Source organism: Rutidosis leptorrhynchoides, chromosome 11, assembly GCF_046630445.1.
Source record: "Rutidosis leptorrhynchoides isolate AG116_Rl617_1_P2 chromosome 11, CSIRO_AGI_Rlap_v1, whole genome shotgun sequence".
NCBI classification, from domain to species: Eukaryota; Viridiplantae; Streptophyta; class Magnoliopsida; order Asterales; family Asteraceae; genus Rutidosis; species Rutidosis leptorrhynchoides.
Genome location: NC_092343.1, coordinates 334525107 through 334547650, shown reverse-complemented (window position 1 = coordinate 334547650; position 22544 = coordinate 334525107).

The following is a 22544-nucleotide window of genomic DNA, read 5'->3' as shown; positions in this document are numbered from 1 at the left end:
TAAATCGATTAAATATTTACTACTATAATATCAACATATCATTTTGTAAAATTGTCAAGGAGTTAATTATGTTTAAAGGAAAAATAAAGTAGTTTTTTTTACTATTGGAAACGCACATATCCACACACACACACACACACACACACACACACACACACACACACACACACATATATATATATATATATATATATATATATATATATATATATATATATATATATATATATATATATATATATAATGTTCACCACATGACTTGAACTCACGACTTCATAATCAGAGGGACATCTCAATACCACCAAACCATTATGCTCTTGTAAAATAAAGTAGAATGAAAACATAAAATTTTGATTACTCTCTCTTATGCACCTTCGTATGTTGATAGCTTATATAGGCTATGTTTGGCGCCGAGTTTATTGAAACTTTTTGAAGCTTCCAGCTTTTAGCTTTATGAAAAAGTTCATATTTACTAAAAAGTTTTGTTTGCTTAGAGGAGCTTAAAACTTTTAGACATAGAGAAAAAGCTAAAACCTACTTGAAGTACCGTTTAGCTTTTAGCTTCTAGTTTTTTGCCATTTAACTCTTTATTTAACAGATTCATCTACTCTGCCAAACACTAAAATATATTTAAAATTTTAAAAGCTACCAGCTAACAGCTAAAAGCTAGCAGCTACAAGCTAAAAACTACCATCTATTAGCTAATTTTGCCAAACATACCCATAATCCTCTATTTCTGTAATGCATATATGCAGAGGCGAAACTAGAATTTATAGATAGGGGAGACTAATCACGAAAATTGAATATCAATATAAAATTTTCATATCAGATTGTAACTATTTTAAATAAAAATTCATCTGAGGAGGCTAGTATTTACAATTAGGATGCTGACAATTAATTCACAATTTTTAATACACTATAATTAGCCTATTTGAGGAGTTGATAGTGACAAAATATCCACATGCATCCCCTGTCTCCGCATATTTGGTTAGCTACCAAATGGGTATCTAGCTACTTCTTGTGGAAAAGTAGAAACGAAAAAGTGTTCCGGAATAATACTTGTCGATCGCATTGTTAATCATTAACATTCAATACTCAACTTTCGCTTGGATCTCAAAGCAATTTAAGAACGCGTCTTTGGAATAGCATCAATGGCTTATGAATCTCGGGCACTACATCTCGGATCCTCAAAATCGAATGGGTGTTGGCTGATTCGTAGTGCTCTCTTTGCTTTGCGTGTTTGTTGTTATTTGTTTATAGCCTAGCTTTCGTGTCCTCCATTTGTACTCTCATTGTATATTCCTCTTTTTTCTATATAGATGGATGCCAAAAAAAAAATATGAGTAATATGAGTAAAGTGGTGAGTATATGAAATCCTTTTTATTCAATATATATATATATATATATATATATATATATATATATATATATATATATATATATATATATATATATATATATATGTGTGTGTGTGTGTGTCTTTTTAACTCTTGTTTAACTTGTTTTGTGGATTGTGGATGCTTGGCCAATGTTAACATCGAAATTACAAGTAAAAGGAATAGTATTTTCACAATTAGCTAAAAAGGAACGTTGCGTTTTTAATTTAAGTTAAAAAGATGAACTTTTTTTAAAGAGAGCTTTTAAAGTTGTAATTAAAAAATTCAGACATGCTTTTATTGCTTCTACATTGAAAATAGTTAATCACTTTATGAAAATAACATTACTATTTGTAATGGTCGCAAGTGACGGTGTAACTTGCCTAGGTGGAGGAAAAGAAACGCCAAAAATTGAGGTGTCTGTGTGTCACTTGTGGTGTTTCTTAGGCGTTAGTTAGAAAGTGACGGAATAAGAAACTTGTGTCACTTGTTTTTTTATTAATTTAAAAATATTATTTTTATCTCAATCTAATACTTAACCCAATTATATTTTAACACATCATCACAATACTCCTATCCAATACCAAAAAGAAACACCACCACTACTCCACTCAAAAAAGAAACACATCCTAATCATCAAAAAAGTGCAAAAAGGCTAGAAACACGAGCAAGAAATGCATCTACCGTTACAAATGGTCTAACCACCATAATGTACTATTCATTTATGCTTTTTAGATATTATCACTTAAATGCCCATTTTGTCTTAATTTTTTTGCCACTGAACCCATATTTTTTTTATCAATGTATCCGCGCATAGTGCCATCTTACTCCTTGCTCCCTGGTGGAAGCAGGGATGCAAGGTGCGTCTTGCGACCTTGCTTCCACCTAGGAGCAAGGTACCTCTTGCGACCTTGCTTCCACCTGGGAGCAAGGAGCAAGGTGCCTCTTGCTCCTGCCTGCATACCATAATCAATGTTTTCTTTCGGACATTTCATCAAACACCTTACGTGCACCTTAGGTGCTTAATGGCATTCTCGAACCATGTGAAATGTCCCGTTCATATTTATTATAAACGTTTCATATTAATTGGTTTCTTTGCGAGGTTTTGACCTCTATATGAGACGTTTTTCAAAGACTGTATTCGTTTTTAAAACAAACCATAACCTTTATTTTATCGATAAAGGTTTAAAAAGCATTACGTAGAACATCAAATAATGATAATCTCAAATATATCAGTTTTACACTCGACCATTACATAATGGTTTACAATAATATTACACATCGATTTAAATTTCCGAATACAGTTTTTAAACAATATGTTACAAGCATGCTTGACTTCAATTCGTGTCCTTAATTTAGCACGCAACAGCGGAAGCTCTTAATAATCACCTGAGAATAAACATGCTTAAAACGTCAACAAAAATGTTGGTGAGTTATAGGTTTAACCTATATATCAAGTTATATTAATAGACCACAAGATTTCATTTTTCATAATACATACAGGAACACTCATCTGTATAAAAATCATTCATATGAAGAACACCTGGTAACCGACATTAACAAAATGCATATAGAATATCCCCAAATATATAGGAACACTCATCTGTATATAGAAATCGAAGTACTAAAGCTTCCATAACCTGGATGGGGTCTGTTAGGCCCAATAGATCTATCTTCAGGATTCGCGTCAATTAATGGCGTTCACTAATTCTTAGGTTACCAAGCAAAAGGGGTGATATTCAATAAGATAATTCAATTATAGAATGTGATTTTCAAGTACTTGTGTCTATTTTGTAAATCATTTATAAAAAACTGCATGTATTCTCATTCCAAAAATATTCGATAGTAAAAATGGGACTATAACTCACTTTCACAGATTTTTCCTTCGTCGGAAAATAATACTTGGCCACTGGTCGATTCACGAACCTATAACAAATATATACATACATATCAAAGTATGATTGAAATATATTCATAGCATTTTTTATTACGCGTTGATGATTTAAGTTTTTTAAATTAGCAGTCCAACGTTAGTAGTCCACAATTAGTAGTCCACAGTTAGTAGCACATAAAATAAATCAATATAATATCTCGAATCAATCCACGACCCAGTGTATACAAGTCTCAGACTCGATCACAACTCAAAGTATATATATTATTTTGGAATCAACCTCAACCCTGTATAGCTAGCTCGATCATTACCGCATATAGAGTGTCTATGGTTGTTCCAAATAATATATATAGATGACGTCGATATGATATGTCAAAACATTGTATACGTGTCTATGGTCTATCAAGATTACATAATATATGTTAGAATACATGTACAATACAATATAAGTTAGTTAAGCTATGGTTAGTATGGATTTGTTACAAAGTTTCACGTAGTTAAAACTAGTAATTTTTACCAATTTTGTTTTACCCATCATTTCTTCGTTTTAAATCCATTTTGAGTGAATCCAGTTGCTATGGTTTTGTATCGAACTTGACTTTATGAAACTAAACAAAAAAAGTGGTGATTTATAGTTGGAGTTACAGGTTACAAGTCATTTTTGTAAGAGATAGTCATTTCAATCGAAAGAACGACGTCTTGATGACCATTTTGAAAAACATACTTCCACTTTGAGTTTAACCATGATTTTTGGATACAGTTTCATGTTCATAAGAAAAATCATTTTTCCAGAAGAACAACTTTTAAATCAAAGTTTATCATAGTTTTTAATTAGCTAACCCAAAACAGCCCCCGGTTTTACTACGACGGCGTATGTCCGGTTTTACGGCGTTCTTCGTGTTTTCAGGTTTTAAATCATTAAGTTAGCATATAATATAGATATAGAACATCTGTTCAGTTGATTTTAAAAGTTAAGTTAGAAGGATTAACTTTGTTTGCGAACAAGTTTAGAATTAACTAAACTATGTTCTAGTGATTACAAGTTATAATCTTCGAATAAGATAGTTATATATATAGGAATCGAACAAGGTTATGAACACCATTACTACCTCAAGTATAGTAGGTAAACCTACTGGAAATGATGAAAAAATAACTTGAGCTTCAAAGGATCTTTGATGGCTTGGAAGTTCTTGAAGTAGAATCATGACACGAAAACAAGTTCAAGTAAGATTACTACTTGAATTAAGATATTTATAGTTATAGAAATCGAATCAAAGTTTGAATATGAATATTATCTTGTATTAGAAAGATAACCTACTGTAAATAATAAAGGTTTCTTGATATTAGATTGTAGTGACCCGAATTTTTCTATGATTATATATTAAATGAAAACTATATTTGCATGATTAAATGTTTCCAACATGTTAAGCAATCAAACTTGTTAAGACTTGATTATTTGAAATGAGTTTCATGTAGACAATTGACCACCCAAGTTGACCGGCGATTCACGAACGTTAAAACTTGTAAAAATTATATGATATATATATATATATATATATATATATATATATATATATATATATATATATATATATATATATATATATAGTTAACATGATATTATGATAAGAAAGTATCTCACTAGGTATATTAACAATGAGTTATATACATAAAATGTGGCTATTGAATTAAGAAAACTCGAAACGATATATATAACGATTATCGTTATAACAACGTCTTACTAAATACATATGTATCATATTAAGATATTAATACACTATGTTTAACATCATGAAATGATAATTACATATATCATTAAGCGTATTAACAATGAACTACACGAGTAAGATGAGACTACTAACTTAAGGATTTCGAAACAATATATATATGTAACGATTATCGTTGTAATAGTATTATATATATATATATATATATATATATATATGATATTAAGATATATTAATACACCATGTTAACATGTTAACATAACAATTTAACATCTCATTTAAGTGTAATAACAATGGATCAATTACATTTAACAAGATCGTTAACTTAAAGGTTCCGAAACAACACTTACATGTAACGACTAACGATGACTTAACGACTCAGTTAAAATGTATATACATATAGTATATTAATATGTATTAGTACACTTTTGAAAGATTTCATGATACATATCAAAGTACTTCTACTTAACAAAAATACTTACAATTGCATTCTCATTCATTTTCATCAACAATTCTACTCGTATGCACCCGTATTCGTACTCTTACAATACCCAGCTCCTAGACGTATATACTATTGGTATATACATATAATAATTCAGCTCTTAGAAGCCCTTGTGAGTCACCTAGCCATGTGGGAACCATCATTTGGCAACTAAAATGAAATATCTCACAAAATTACAAACTAATGTGACCTTAAATGGACATGCATGATCATGTTTTCAACATCACCATTATCACTTTCATTTTTCAACTTTCATGCATCAAATTAATCTCTCTCTTGTTCTCTCATATTGTTCTAAGTGTTCTTCATCATTTCCTTCATAATCTACATCAATCTAGCTCATAAATCCTAACCTATATCAACTTATAAAACAACTACTCAAGAACACTTTCATGTTTGCAAGTCTACTTCCAAGCTTTCTAATCCATTCCAAGTAATCATTTAAGCTCAAGAAAATCTTTCTTATTTACAGTAATATATCTTTCTAATACAAGGTAATACTCATATTCAAACTTTGATTCAATTTCTATAACTATAACTATCTTATTTCGAGTGAAAATCTTACTTGAACTTGTTTTCGTGTCATGATTCTACTTCAAGAACTTTCAAGCCATCCAAGAATCCTTTGAAGCTAGATCAATTTTTGTCACTTCCAGTAGGTTTACCTACTAAACTTGAGGTATTAATGATGTTCATAACATCATTCGATTCATATATATATAAACTATCTTATTCGAAGATTTGAACATGTAATCACTAGAACATAGTTTAGTTAATTCTAAACTTGTTTGCAAACAAAGTTAATCCTTCTAACTTGACTTTTAAAATCAACTAAACACATGTTCTATATCTATATGATATGCTAACTTAATGATTTAAACTCTGAAAACACAAAGAACACCGTAAAACCGGACATACGCCGTCGTAGTGAAACCGGGGGCTGTTTTGGGTTAGAAAAATAAAAACTATCTTAATATTTGAATTGGAAGTTTGTTTTCTGGAAAAATTATATTACATATGAACATGATACTATATCCAAAAATCATGGTTAAACACAAAGTGGAAGTATGTTTTTCAAAATGGTCATCAAGATGTCGTTCTTTCAATGGAAATGACTACCTCTTTAGTAAATGACTTGTAACCTGTATTTTCGACTATAAACTTATACTTTTTCTGTTTAGTTTCATAAATTACAGTTCATTATGAAACCATAGCAACTTGAATCACTCAAAACAGATTTAAAACGAAGAAATTATGGGTAAAACAAAATTGAAAAAATTTTACTTGTTGTAGCTACGAAAATTTTATAACAAATCTACACTAATCATATCCTAGCTAACTTATATTGTATTATACATGTATTCTAACATATATTATGTAATCTTTGGATACCATAGACACGTATATAATATTTTGACATATCACATCGACCCATCTATATATATTATTTGAAACAACCATAGACACTCTATATGCTGTAATGTTCGAGTTCGCTATACAGAGTTGAGGTTGATTCTAAAAATATATATACTTTAAGTTGTGATCTAGCCTGAGACGTGTATACACTGGGTCGTGAATTGATTCAAGATAATATATTAATTTATTTCTGTACATCTAACTGTGAAAAACTAGTTGTAGGTTACTAACGAGGACTGCTAACTTAACAAACTTAAATCATAAAAATGTAATAAAAAATGTTGTGAATATATTTCAATCATACTTTGATATATATGTACACATTTGTTATAGGTTCGTGAATCGACCAGTGGCCAAGTCTTATTTTCAACGAAGAAAAAAATCTTTGAAAGTGAGTTATAGTCCCATTTTTAAAATCTAATATTTTTGGGATGAGAATACATGCAGTTTTATAAATGTTTTACAAAATAGACACAAGTATGCGAAACTACATTCTATGGTTGGATTATTAAACCGAATATCGCTCTTCAAGTCTGGTAACCTAAGAATTAGGGAAATGGCCCCTAATTGACGCGAATTCTAAAGATAGATCTATTGGGCTCAACAAACCCCATTCAAAGCACCGGATGCTTTAGTACTTCGAATTTATCATGTCCGAAGGGAGTCCCGGAATGATAGGGGATATTCTATATGCATCTTGTTAAGGTCGATTACCAGGTGTTCACCATATGAATGATTTTTATCTCTATGCAGTTTGCAAAATACCTGATACGAGATGTGTATTTATGAGAAATGAAATCTTGTGGTCTATTATTACAATTTGATAAATATATAGGTTAAACCTATAACTCACCAACATTTTTATGTTGACGTTTTAAGCATGTTTATTCTCAGGTGATTGTTAAGAGCTTCCGCTGTTGCATACTATATTAAGGACATGATTTGGAGTCCATGCTTGTATAATATTGTTTAAAAACTGCATTCGAAGGCATATATTGATGTGTAATATTATTGTAAACCATTATGTAATGGTCTTGTGAAAATGCTATATTTTAGATTATCATTATTTTATAATCATCGTAATATTTTAAAAGTTATAGTTTGTTTTAAAATCGAATGCAGCCTTTGAAAAACGTCTCATATAGAGGTCAAAACCTCGCAACGAAATCAATTAATATGGAACGTTTATAATCAATATGAACGGGACATTTCAGTTGGTAGCCGAGCGTTGGTCTTAGAGAACCAGAAATTTGTATTAGTGTGTCTTACCGAATTTGTTAGGATGCATTGGTGAGTCTGGAGTTCGACCGTGTTTTCTTTAAAAACGATTGCTTAACATTTTGTTTTTGAAACTATATATTATTAACATGTAAATATTATGTGATATATTAATCTCTTAACGTGTTTGATATTGTGTGATAGATGCCTACCTCTAATACAAATCCCATCGACTCACCTAATAATAATGAAGAGTCGAATATATATTGGGAAGATTCACAAATTTCCGAAGAAGAACCGGAAGAAGAGGAACTGGAAGAAGAGGAACCGGAAGAAGAGGAACCCGAAGAAGAAGAGTTTCGAGGGAGGAAATATTAGAAACCACTAAAAAATAGATAAATAAAAGAAAATCCTCAACCAATGGACCAAAATTAATAATGGTCAATGGTGTTTCCGCCGAGGAAGCAAAATATTGGGAAGATTACCAATTTTCCGATGAATCGGATCCCGATGAGGATTCCGATGATGTTATAGAAATTACCCCAACACAATTTGAAAAGGCAAAAGAAAATAATAAGGGAAAAGACAAAAAAAATAGAAAAACCCGAGTCCAACCCCGATGACCTCTATGTTAACATGAAATGTCCCGATGAAAAATACCGTCAACACCCGTATTTCTTAAGTTTTAGCTATAACCCGGGAAAATCTAAGCCACCGGGTCCTTCTAGACCATTTTTGAAAAGAAAGGCTCATATTAGGGGAGCACCATATATCCCTAGAAAATTAGCGAAACAAACCAAGTCCGAAGAAGAAGAAACAAGTGAGTCGGAATAAAGAGTTGTAATCATGCGGTGTAATATATGTAATATAAGTGTGCTTGTACTTTCATGTTGTATGTAAAAATTGTTTGTATTATTTGATAATTATCTTTTACGAATGTAATTCTCGTCTGTTTTATAGTATAAAAACACAATGGACGTTAAGGATAGACAACAAAAAATTTTAGAAGACCTACCCGGGGACATGATTGATGAAATCTTGTCTAAAGTCGGTCAGAATTCGTCGGCACAATTATTTACGGCAAAATTAGTTTGTAGAACATTTGAAGAACGTTCCAAGCATGCCTTAGTTTATAAAAGGCTTTCATTTGAAAGATGGGGTATATCACATTGGGGACACCGTAAGTTACGCCGTGTTTTCTTTAAAGTGTTAAATGCGGAGAACCCAAATGCATTTTTACGCTCCGGGTTAAGAACCTATTTTGACTCAACATATCCAAACGTAGGACTTCGTGATTTAGAAAGAGCTTCTAACATGTAGCATAAAGAAGCATGTGATGCTTACGGGTTAGTGATGTTCGCTTTTCACCAAAGTGAGAAAAAGAACATCGGATTACAACTTTTAAATAAAACCTCCCCACAAGTGACAGATTCAGTAATTAGGGTGAGAAACAAGGTTTTTAGATTATTACGGGGCTGTTGGGCATTACGAAACCCTCGTCCCTTTGACGACGTTACAACGTGCTGTCTTGTCAACGGCCACAACGGTGATGTTCCACAAGACCAACGATGGGAAGTAGTCTTAGTAAAACCAGAATGCATGACTTGTTTCTGGACTTATGAATTACGTGTTTTTATTGCCTTTGCTGAACGACTTGCGTATTAATTAGGATTGTTGTCACAACTGTTTTGTATCAAAGTTATTGTGTGCTATATTTCATGCTATATGTATAATAGCGGTATTGTAAGTTTGTAAAATATTGTATAAAAGTTTGAACGCGAAATATTATTATAATCAGTTTTTTCATATAGAATTGTAGTAGTTGAATTGTATATTAGCTACTAAGTATGAACTTAACGAGTAGGTACTACCCGAATTAAAACTATAAAATGCTAATATGAAGAAAAAGCTTTTATAAATGAGTTCATATTATGCTACGAAATACTATTGACTACTCTTAATATTCTATATGATTAACTTAATTATTTGGGGCTATTTTTGAAGGAAAAGGCACCGACGACTCGTCAGAATTTGAATATGAGCGAGGAAGACTTCCGTGTTTTCCTTGCAGCAAACATAGCCGCAGTACAAGCTGCAATGCAAAACAACAACAATAACTCTGAATCTAGCAATGCATATAATGCCACAAGAAATCGTGTAGGATGCTCCTACAAAGAATTCATTGCCTGTAAACCTTTGGAATTCGATGGAACCGAGAGTCCAATCGGATTGAAACGGTGGACCGAAAAGGTTGAATCGGTGTTTGCCATAAGTAAGTGTACTGAAGAAGACAAAGTAAAGTACGCTACGCATACCTTCACAGGTACTGCGTTAACATGGTGGAATACCTATCTAGAGCAAGTGTGACAAGATGCAGCGTACGCACTACCGTGGTCAGCATTCAAACATCTGATGACTGAGCAGTATCGTCCTAGAAACGAGGTCAATAAGCTCAAAGTAGAGCTTAAGGGATTACAAACACAAGGATTCGATATTACCACATACGAACGATGATTCACGGAGTTGTGTTTATTGTGCCCAAGAGCGTTCGAAGATGAAGAGGAGAAAATCGACGCATTTGTAAAAGGGTTACCGGAAAGGATCCAAGAAGATATAAATTCACACGAGCCCGCCTCCATACAAAAGGCGAGTCGAATGGCTCATAAACTCATAAATCAGATTGAGGTAAGAATTAAAGAGCAGGCGGCCGAAGAAGCCAACACGAAACAAATCAAGAGAAAGTGGGAAGAAACCAGTGACAAGGGTCACAATTTTAACAATCAACACAGCAATCACAACTTCAATCGCACCAAATTTCGCAACAACAACCGCAACAACAACCATCCCAACAACAATAACCATTACAACCACCGTCCCAACAATAATAACAATCGCAACAACAACCATTTCAATAACAACAAACAACAGAAACAACCATGCTTCAGGTGTGCAGAGTATCATCCGATTGTGTTCTGAACAACATTTTGCACCAAGATTAAGAGAAGTGGTCATGGCGCGGAAAAATGTGAGGTTTACGGATGAAAGAACAACAAATATAAAGAAACAAATAATGTCGGAACAAATAATGCCGACGTAGTTTGTTATAAATGTGGAAAACCGGGCCACATTATTAGAAATTGCCCAAACCAAGGGAATACTAATGGGTAAGGCCGCGAAAGAGTTTTCAATATTAATGCGGCAGAAGCGCAGGAAGACCCGGAGCTTGTTACGGGTACGTTTCTTATTGACAATACATCTGCTTATGTTTTATTTGATTCGGGTGCGGATAGAAGCTATATGAGTAGAGATTTTTGTGCTAAATTAAGTTGTTCACTGACGCCTTTGGATAATAAATTTTTACTCGAAATAGCAAACGGTAAATTAATTACAGCAGATAATATATGTCGGAATCGAGAAATTAAGCTGGTTAGTGAAACATTTAAGATTGATTTGATACCAGTAGAGTTAGGAAGTTTTGATGTGATAATTGGCATGGACTGGTTGAAAAAGGAGAGAGAAGAGATCGTATGTTACAAAAATGCAATTCGCATTGTACGGGAAAAAGGAAAACCCTTAATGGTGTACGGAGAAAAGAGCAATGCTAAGCTAAATCTTATTAGGAATTTGAAGGCGCAAAAGCTAATAAGAAAAGGTTGCTATACTGTTTTAGCACATGTCGAGAAAGTACAAACCGAAAAAAGAACATCAATGATGTTCCCGTCGCAAAAGAATTTCCCGATGTATTTCCGAAAGAATTACCGGGACTTCCTCCACATCGATCCGTTGAATTTCAAATAGATCTTGTACCAGGAGCTGCACCAATAGCTCGTGCTCCATACAGAATTGCACCCAGCGAAATGAAGGAACTCCAAAGCTAATTACAAGAACTTTTAGAGCGTGGTTTCATTCGACCAAGCACATCACCATGGGGAGCTCCTGTTTTGTTTGTCAAAAAGAAGGACGGTACATTCAGGTTGTGTATCGACTACCGAGAGTTGAACAAACTTACCATCAAGAACCGTTATCCACTATCGAGAATCGACGACTTATTTGATTAACTACAAGGCTCGTCGGTTTATTCGAAGATCGATTTATGTTATGGATATCATCAAATGCGGGTGAAGGAGGATGATATTCCGAAAACAACTTTTAGGACGCGTTACAGTCATTACGAGTTTATGGTTATGCCATTTGGTTTAACTAACGTACCAGCTGTGTTCATGGACCTTATGAATCGAGTGTGTGGACCATATTGATAATGCTAAAAACGAACATATATTTCATAGCATTATTCCTCAAGAAAGACAAGCTTTTAGTTGCAATTGTTCTATTTACAAGTGATATTCGTTTAAATAATAAAAGGTGAAGACAAAAGACAGATTCGACGAATTGAAGACGCAAACGACCAAAAAGCTCAAAAGAACAAAAGACAATCAAAAAGGTTCCAATTATTGATAAGAAACGTCTCGAAATTACAAGAGTACAAGATTCAAAACGCAAAGTACAAAATATAAAATTGTACGCGAGGACGTTCGAAAATCCGGAACCGGGACCAGAGTCAACTCTTAACGCTCGACGCAACGGACTAAAAATTACAAGTTAACTATGTATATAAATATAATATAATATATAATTAATTATATTAATTATATATATATTATATATATATATTAAAAACCGTCGGCAGAGAAAACTCCAAGGACTGAGCTGTAAATACTATCTCCGCGACTCGCGGAGTTTGAAGAGCATTTTGCCGCGAGTCGCGGAGCCCCAAAATTCGACTCTGGCTATAAAGCAACCCGAATTCTGATCAAAATTCATCATCTTTTTCTTCCTCTTCATACGTAAAATTTATATTTATATTTATAATTTATATTTTAATTTTAATTATAATTCTAATAATAAGGGTATGTTAGCGAATGTTGTAAGGGTGTAAGTCGAAATTCTGTCCGTGTAACGCTACGCTATTTTTAATCATTGTAAGTTATGTTCAACCTTTTTACATTAATGTCTCGTAGCTAAGTTATTATTATGCTTATTTAAAACGAAGTAATCATGATGTTGGGCTAATTACTAAAATTGGGTAATTGGGCTTTGTACCATAATTGGGGTTTGGACAAAAGAACGACACTTGTGGAAATTAGACTATGGGCTATTAATGGGCTTTATATTTGTTTAACTAAATGAAAGTTTGTTAATGTTAATGTAAAGATTTACAATTGGGCGTCCCTATAAATTACCATATACACTCAATCGGACACGATGGGCGGGGTATTTATATGTATGAATAATCGTTCATTTAACCGGACACGGGAATGAATTAATAGCCACTAGAATAATTAAAACAGGGGTGAAATTACATTCAAGGGTAATTGGTGTAATTGTTAACAAAGTAGTAAAACCTTGGTTTACACGCAGTCGATAACCTGGTGTATTCATTAAACAAAGTATTAAAACCTTGTTACAATTCGAATCCCCAATTAGTTGGAATATTTAACTTCGGGTATAATAATAATTTGACAAGGACACTTGCAATTTATATTTATGACTGATGGACTGTTATGGACAAAAACCAGACGGACATATTGAATAATCCAGGACAAAGGACAATTAACCCATGGGCATAAAACTAAAATCAACACGTCAAACATCATGATTACGGAAGTTTAAATAAGCATAATTCTTTTATTTCATATTTAATTTCCTTTATTTTATATTTAATTGCACTTCTAATTATCGCACTTTTATTTATTGTTATTTAATCGCACTTTTAATTATCGTACTTTTTAATTATCGCAATTTTATTTTATCGCACTTTTATTATTCGCAATTTCATTATCGTTATTTACTTTACGCTTTAATTTAAGTCTTGTATTTATTTTATATTTTACATTAGGTTTTAACTGCGACTAAAATCTTAAAATCGACAAACCGGTCATTAAACGGTAAAAACCCCCCTTTATAATAATAATATTACTTATACATATATATTTGTATTTTTATAAAAGTAAACTAATATAGCGTTGAGCTTTGTTTAAAGATTTCCCTGTGGAACGAACCGGACTTACTAAAAACTACACTACTGTACGATTAGGTACACTGCCTATAAGTGTTGTAGCAAGGTTTAAGTATATCCATTCTATAAATAAATAAATATCTTGTGTAAAATTGTATCGTATTTAATAGTGTTTTCTGCTAAAATTTAATAGTATTTTATACCCCTCTGCTTTGACATCAAGTATTTTTGGCGCCGCTGCCGGGGAACATTCTTAAAAGCCGGAAGCGCAACGCTAATAATAAAAAAAAATAAAAAATTTTTGGTTTACTTTTATTAAAATTCGCTTTTGTAAAAATACGTTTTAATTATTCAAAAATATAAAAAAAAGAAAAAACAAAAATATAAGCATTTTTAAGATTTTGTTAAATATTTAAGTTTTATAAGTTTCTTTATTTCTATTTTAGTTTATAAAAATATAAGTTTTATTTTAAAATCTTTTATTTATTTAAAAAACAGAAAACATAAAATAAAAAAAAAAAAAAAACAAAGAAAAACGCGTAAAAATTGAAAACTGTCAACAGAATTTCTGAACCCCGCGACTCGCGGGGTTTTCCTCATTAATCACCGCAACTCGCGGAGCCACTCTGACACGCGAACAGAAGCCCTAAAACTGCATTAATTACGGGTTATTAATTATTATTATTATTATTTAACCTAATTATTATTATTATTATTATTAGTTTTAGTTTTATTTTTACTTTTTACTTTTTATTTATATATTTTAGTTAAATTAGTTTTATTAAATTATAAAATTAATAGTTTTATAAAATAAATAATATAAAAATAATATTTTTATAAAAATTGTACTTTTTACAACTTTTTATATATTTTTATATTTTGTCCCTTTTTAATCGTTGTAGCGTAAAATTTGTATTTTTTAGCTCATATTTAATTTTAAACTTAGTTTTTGCTATAGTTATTTTTACTCCTAGATTTTTAGGCTTTGCCGTAGAATTCCTTAAGTGCTTTTTCTTTAGACTAAGATTTAGGTGCTTTAGAATTTTGCGACGCCTTTTTAAGTTTTATTTTCTTTTTAAGTTATTTCCATTTGGGATTTAGTTTTTCCTGTAAGCTTTAATATTTTTAGACCTTTTTACTATGTACCAATTATCATTCCAATTAGTAATTTCAATTTGCGATTATAATTTTAAGTTAGTTGTAGTAATAAGGTTAGGTTAGTCAAGTATTTTTAAGTTTTTATAAGTTTCTTTTATTTTTCCGTCACCTTTTATTTTTCAACCATTTTTTTTCTTTTTCGACCTTTTTCGACGAACTCTTTTTCTCTCTTATTTCTCGCTATTCTAGTTTTAGGACATAGATTTTTATTCTACTTCTTATCTAAATTTCTTAAAATTACGAAAATTTATTTTAAGTGGTTAAATTGATAGACATCAAAATTTTCTGGTTCGTAGTAATAGTTGGATTTGTACGTGGACCGGGTTATTGGAGCCAAACAGTCCTCAATTATATTGAGACCAAACGAATCCTGCCCCTCTGCTGCATCTTTTGGCTATTCGAAACGTGGGCAAAATCAGAAAAGTCTATTGATTGGATAACTTATTATAATTTTTCTTTCCTTTTTAAAAACTAATAGGATATTCAGTGAATGCACCGAGCAAGACGTTCATCACCTTTTGTACGTTCACCACCTGTAACTCGATCAAGACATCGTTTAACAAATATAACCGCCGTTGATTTTTCTTTAGAATCGTCATCCAGTCGACCAAGTACTTCAGTTAAAATTTCCGATAATCCATTTTTTGAACCCGACCTCACAATTGAGAATCCGGAAAATATTCAGGAACGGTTCATAGATCCTGAACCACTAAACTTTCCTCCGGAACCACCAATCATTCAAACAGAGATTGTTGAGGAACGAACCATTAAATCTGAAGCATCTAGTGATACCGATTCAACAAATTCAATTATGGAGAATCTGGAACCTTTAAGTATGGAAGACCGAATGAGAGCTAAACGCACTGGCCAAGGTCACGCAATTACTCATCCAGACATAAATGCGCCAGATTATGAAATCAAAGGACAAATTCTACACATGGTGACTAATCAATGCCAGTTTAGTGGTGCGCCGAAGGAAGATCCAAATGAACATCTACGTACCTTTAATAGGATCTGCACACTATTTAAAATCCGAGAAGTGGAGGATGAACAGATATATCTCATGTTATTTCCCTGGACTTTAAAGGGAGAAGCCAAAGATTGGTTGGAATCGTTACCTGAAGGGGCGATCGATACATGGGACGTTTTAATTGACAAATTTCTTAAACAATTCTTTCCTGCATCTAAAGCCGTAAGACTTCAAGCAGAAATTGTTACGTTCACACAGAAGCCAAATGAAACTCTATATGAGGCGTGGACAAGATATGGAAAGTTGTTAAGAGGATGTCCGCAACATGGTTTAGACACCTGTCAAATAGTACAAATATTCTACCAAGGATGCGACATCACTACAAGGAAAGATATAGATATAGCAGCTGGTGGTTCTATTATGAAGAAAACCGAAACTGATGCTTACAAAATTATTGATAATACTGCTTCCCACTCACATGAGTGGCACCAAGAAAAAGACATCATTAGATCATCTAAAGCGGCTAGAGCCGATTCTAGCCATGACTTAGATTCCATTTCGGCAAAGATAGATGCTTTCGAGAGACGAATGGAAAAGATGACTAAGGATATTCACTCAATACGAATTAGTTGTGAGCAGTGTGGAGGACCACATTTGACAAAAGATTGTCTAAGTATTGAATTAACAATGGAACAAAGAGAGAATATTTCATACATAAACCAAAGGCCTGGAAATAATTATCAGAATAATTATCAACCGCCAAGACCGATTTACAATCAAAACCAGAATTATAACCGAAATATTCCATACAATAACCAACAAGGTCCTAGCAATCAACAAGTATCCAATAATACTTACAATCAGCAAAGACCAAATTTTCAAAACAAACCACCACAACAAACCGATGATAAAAAGCCGAATTTAGAAGATATGATGACAAAGCTAGTCGAAACTCAAACACAGTTTTTCACATCTCAAAAACAAACCAATGAACAAAATGCTCAAGCATTTAGAAATCAACAAGCTTCTATTCAAAATCTGGAACAAGAAGTAAGTAACCTAGCAAGGTTAATAGGTGAAAGAAAACCGGGAAGTTTACCTAGTGATACAAATGCTAACCCCCGGAATGAAACAGCTAAAGCTATTACCACAAGAAGTGGTACAACACTTAAATCACCTGAAATACCTGTAACTTCTGATGAAACTATTCCTACTCCACAAGAACCACAACCTGATCAAGATAAGGAAAAAGAACCGGTAGTTGAAAAGGTTAATGAAGATAACACGGTTAAGGATAAACCTTATGTTAAACCATATCAACCACCACTTCCTTACCCGAGTAAAATGAAGAAAGAAAAACTTGAAGCCGAGCAATCCAAATTCTTGGATATGTTTAAACAGATAAATGTAAATCTTCCTTTCATTGATGTGATTTCAGGAATGCCAAGATATGCTAAATTCTTGAAAGATCTAATCACGAATAGAAAGAAAATGGAAGAACTCTCGGCTGTTACTATGAATGCTAATTGTTCAGCAGTGCTGTTGAATAAGATACCAGAAAAATTATCTGATCCAGGAAGTTTCACAATTCCATGTTTTCTGGGTAGTCTTAGTTCAATAGAAGCATTGGCAGACTTAGGTGCTAGTATAAATCTAATGCCGTATTCACTATACGCTAAACTAGACCTTGGAGAATTGAAACCAACCAGAATAAGCATACAACTAGCCGATAGATCAATAAAATATCCTAGAGGGATAATGGAGAACATGCTAGTTAAAGTTGGTACTTTAGTATTTCCAGTAGACTTTGTTGTTCTGGACATGGAAGAAGATTCTCAAGTTCCTCTCATATTAGGAAGACCATTCTTAAACACGGCTAAAGCAATGATAGACGTGTTCGGTAAGAAACTGACCCTAAGTATAGAGGATGAGAGTGTTACCTTTTCAGTTGATAGAGCAATGCAACAAACGCAATCTGCAGATGATACATGTTATTATATTCAAACTATAGATGCACATGCAGAATTGTTAGAAGAATTTCCAGAATTACAAGGAACAGGAGAATGTTCTTTAGGAGAAGGTAATGAACCAATTGATGAAGCTGAAATGTTAGTTACACTTATAGCTAATGGATATGAACCAACAACAGAAGAAATTCAAATGCTAAAAGAAGAAGACAGATATCGATATAAATCATCGATAGAAGAACCTCCGAAATTAGAGTTAAAGCCACTTCCAAACCATTTGGAATACGCTTATTTACATGGTGAATCTGAATTACCTGTAATAATATCGTCTTCTCTTACTGAAAATGAGAAATCACAACTCATTTCTGTGTTGAAAGCTCATAAACCAGCCATTGCATGGAAGATTAATGATATTAAAGGAATAAGTCCTTCGTATTGCACACATAAAATCCTTATGGAAGAAGGTCATAAAACATATGTGCAACGCCAACGAAGACTAAATCCTAATATGCAAGATGTAGTTAAGAAAGAGATTATTAAACTGCTAGATGCAGGTTTAATTTATCCAATCTCTGATAGTCCATGGGTAAGCCCAGTTCAATGCGTGCCTAAGAAGGGTGGCATGACTGTCATTACAAATGAGAAAAATGAGCTTATTCCTACTAGGACTGTAACAGGATGGCGTGTATGTATTGATTATAGAAAATTAAATGACGCCACCAGAAAAGATCACTTTCCCTTACCTTTCATAGATCAAATGTTGGAAAGATTAGCCGGAAATAGTTACTATTGTTTTCTAGATGGATTTTCCGGATATTTTCAAATTCCAATAGCACCCGAAGATCAAGAGAAAACCACATTCACGTGCCCTTATGGTACTTTTGCTTACAAACGCATGCCATTTGGACTTTGTAACGCCCCTGCAACCTTTCAAAGGTGTATGATGGCGATTTTTCATGACATGATAGAAGAATGCATGGAAGTTTTCATGGATGACTTTTCAGTCTTCGGTGATACATTTAAATCATGTCTAGTTAATCTGGAACGAATGCTAATTAGATGCGAAAAATCAAATCTAGTACTTAATTGGGAGAAATGCCATTTCATGGTTAAAGAAGGCATCGTTCTTGGACATAAAATTTCAAAAGAAGGAATTGAAGTGGATAGAGCTAAAGTAGATGTAATTGCTAAACTTCCACATCCCACAAATGTTAGAGGAGTTAGGAGTTTTCTAGGGCATGCCGGTTTTTACCGACGTTTCATAAAAGATTTTTCTAAAATTGCCACTCCTATGAATAAACTCCTAGAAAAGGATGCGCCATTCATCTTTTTAGATGAGTGTATCAAATCTTTTAATATTCTTAAAGAGAAACTCACTAATGCACCGATCATGATAACACCAAATTGGAATCTACCATTTGAACTAATGTGCGATGCAAGTGATTTTGCAATGGGAGCCGTTTTAGGACAAAGGATTGAAAAACGATTTCAACCTATATATTATGCTAGTAAGACATTACAAGGAGCACAAACGAACTATACAACTACTGAAAAAGAACTCCTTGCTATTGTCTTTGCTTTTGACAAATTTCGATCATATCTCGTTCTAGCAAAAACGGTGGTCTATACCGACCATTCTGCTCTTAGATACCTATTTTCAAAACAAGATGCTAAACCAAGATTAATCCGTTGGATCTTACTCTTACAAGAGCTTGATATTGAAATCCGAGATAAAAGAGGAGCAGAAAATCTCGCCGCTGATCATCTTTCTCGTCTTGAAAATCCCGAATTAGAAGTTCTAAATGAATCGGCCATACAAGACAACTTTCCTGATGAATATCTATTGAAGATAGATTATAAAGAAATCCCATGGTTTGCAGACTATGCAAACTACTTAGTTTGTGGATTCCTTGAAAAAGGATTATCGTACCAAAGACGAAAGAAATTTTTCAGTGATATAAAACACTATTTCTGGGAAGATCCACATCTGTTTAAAAGTTGTCCCGATGGAATAATACGCCGATGTGTATTTGGAGATGAAGCTAGTAAAATATTAAACCATTGTCACACAGGACCAACAGGAGGGCATTATGGGCCTCAACTAACAGCAAGAAAAGTTTATGAAGCTGGATTCTATTGGCCTACAATTTACAAAGACGCACACCTTCTTTGCAAATCCTGTGATGCATGTCAAAGGACCGGAAAAATAAGTCAACGTGATGAAATGCCACAAAATGTCATCCAAGTATGTGAAGTATTTGACATTTGGGGTATTGACTTTATGGGTCCATTTCCAAAATCTCATAATAATCTATATATACTCGTAGCCATTGATTATGTATCTAAATGGGCGGAAGCACAAGCTCTCCCAACTAACGATGCACGAGTTGTAGTCAACTTTTTAAAACGTCTTTTTGCAAGGTTTGGAACACCGAAAGCTTTAATAAGTGATCGGGGTACTCATTTCTGTAATAATCAACTTGAGAAAGTTCTTAAAAGATATGGAGTAACTCATAAAATCTCCACCGCATATCATCCACAAACAAGTGGACAAGTTGAAAATACCAACCGAGCTTTAAAACGTATTCTAGAGAAAACCGTAGGATCAAATCCGAAGGAATGGTCCATTAAATTGGAGGATGCACTCTGGGCTTTTAGAACAGCCTACAAAACTCCAATTGGAACCACACCTTTTAGACTTGTTTATGGAAAAGCATGTCATCTTCCAGTAGAAATTGAACACAAAGCATTTTGGGCTTTGAAGACATGTAATCTTGATTTACATGAAGCCGGACGTCTACGATTAAGTCAACTAAATGAATTAGAAGAATTAAGACATGAAGCATACGAAAATTCGTTAATCTATAAAGAAAGAACGAAGAAATGGCATGATAAAAGAATCAGAAGTTCAAAAGAATTTAAAGAAGGAGACAGAGTTCTTCTTTTCAATTCACGATTCAAGCTATTTCCTGGAAAATTGAAATCAAGATGGTCTGGACCATTCATAGTCAAAAGAGTTTTCCCATACGGAACGATAGAATTGATAAATTCAAATGGGATTGAATTTAAAGTTAATGGTCACAGAGTTAAACATTACATACATGGTCCGATGGAAGTCGACAACGAAGTTAATCACAATTTCGACACCACAGCTAACTAAGTGTGGGGAGAATCAAGTCTTTAAAGGATAATATGTATTTCTGTTAGAGTTAGATTGTCTGTTTTCGTGTAGTTCTCGGAAATGGAACACGTATGGTCTTTCCCTAGCAGACCCTAAAGAACTAGTCTTCTCCCCCCATTCTGAATTTTTATTTTTTTTAGGTTTTTACGATATGAAGACTGCCTGTGAACTAAACCATGGTCTAATGCTACACGCTTTGATCACTAAAAGAAATAATGACATACTACCGAGCGAATTAGTATCAGTAATCAGAGAAAGAATGGACGGAGTTAGAAAAGGATCCAGATGCGAAGATAATAAGTTACAATTTGGTAAAGGAAAATCAAAATCCGCAGCGAAAAGAAGAGCACGACACCTAGAAAGATGTCACAAATGCGGAAAATGGTCACATGGAGGTAAATGTTCAAATAATCAAACCTATTCAAATACCGAATTTGTTACTTTATGCAGAGACGGACCGTTCATATGTTTAGAAGAAAAGACAATGAATGCTCGAGGTTACGCCTATGCAGCCATGGAAAATCAATTAAACCGACTATCTTATGAATATAATAGATCATATAACTAAGAAATCTATTTCACAGGTATGTCTGTACAGTTTTTATTTTATTTTTATTTTTAACCTTTTGATAATAAACGCTAATTTGTTCGCTAAAAAGTATTAAATTGGTATTGAATAAAATTAGGTTTGGCGACCGAAATTATTGATATCATTCAAAAATTTATTACATCACTGCGAAATTTAACGTTTATTCTTAAGGTATAAATATCTTTAATCAATCAACCCAAAATATTTCAAAAATTCGTCATGAGTTAAATTAGGTCTTGGAACCGAAATTACTTTACCGAAAAGAGGGGCGCATATTTTTGATAATATTTGATTGATTAAAGTGGGATAAAAAGACAAAAAGATTTTTAATTTTATTTTTACCATATTTTTAAAATTAATATTTAAATCTTAAATTAATATTGTAAATTTTGTAAAAACAATATATTTAAAATTGAAAATATTTGAAAAATTAATATAAGTTTGGTATGAATTTATAATTTGAATTTTTAAATTAAGTTTGGTGTGAACTTTTAATTTTTAAAATATGAATTTTTAATTTTATGCATTTCAAA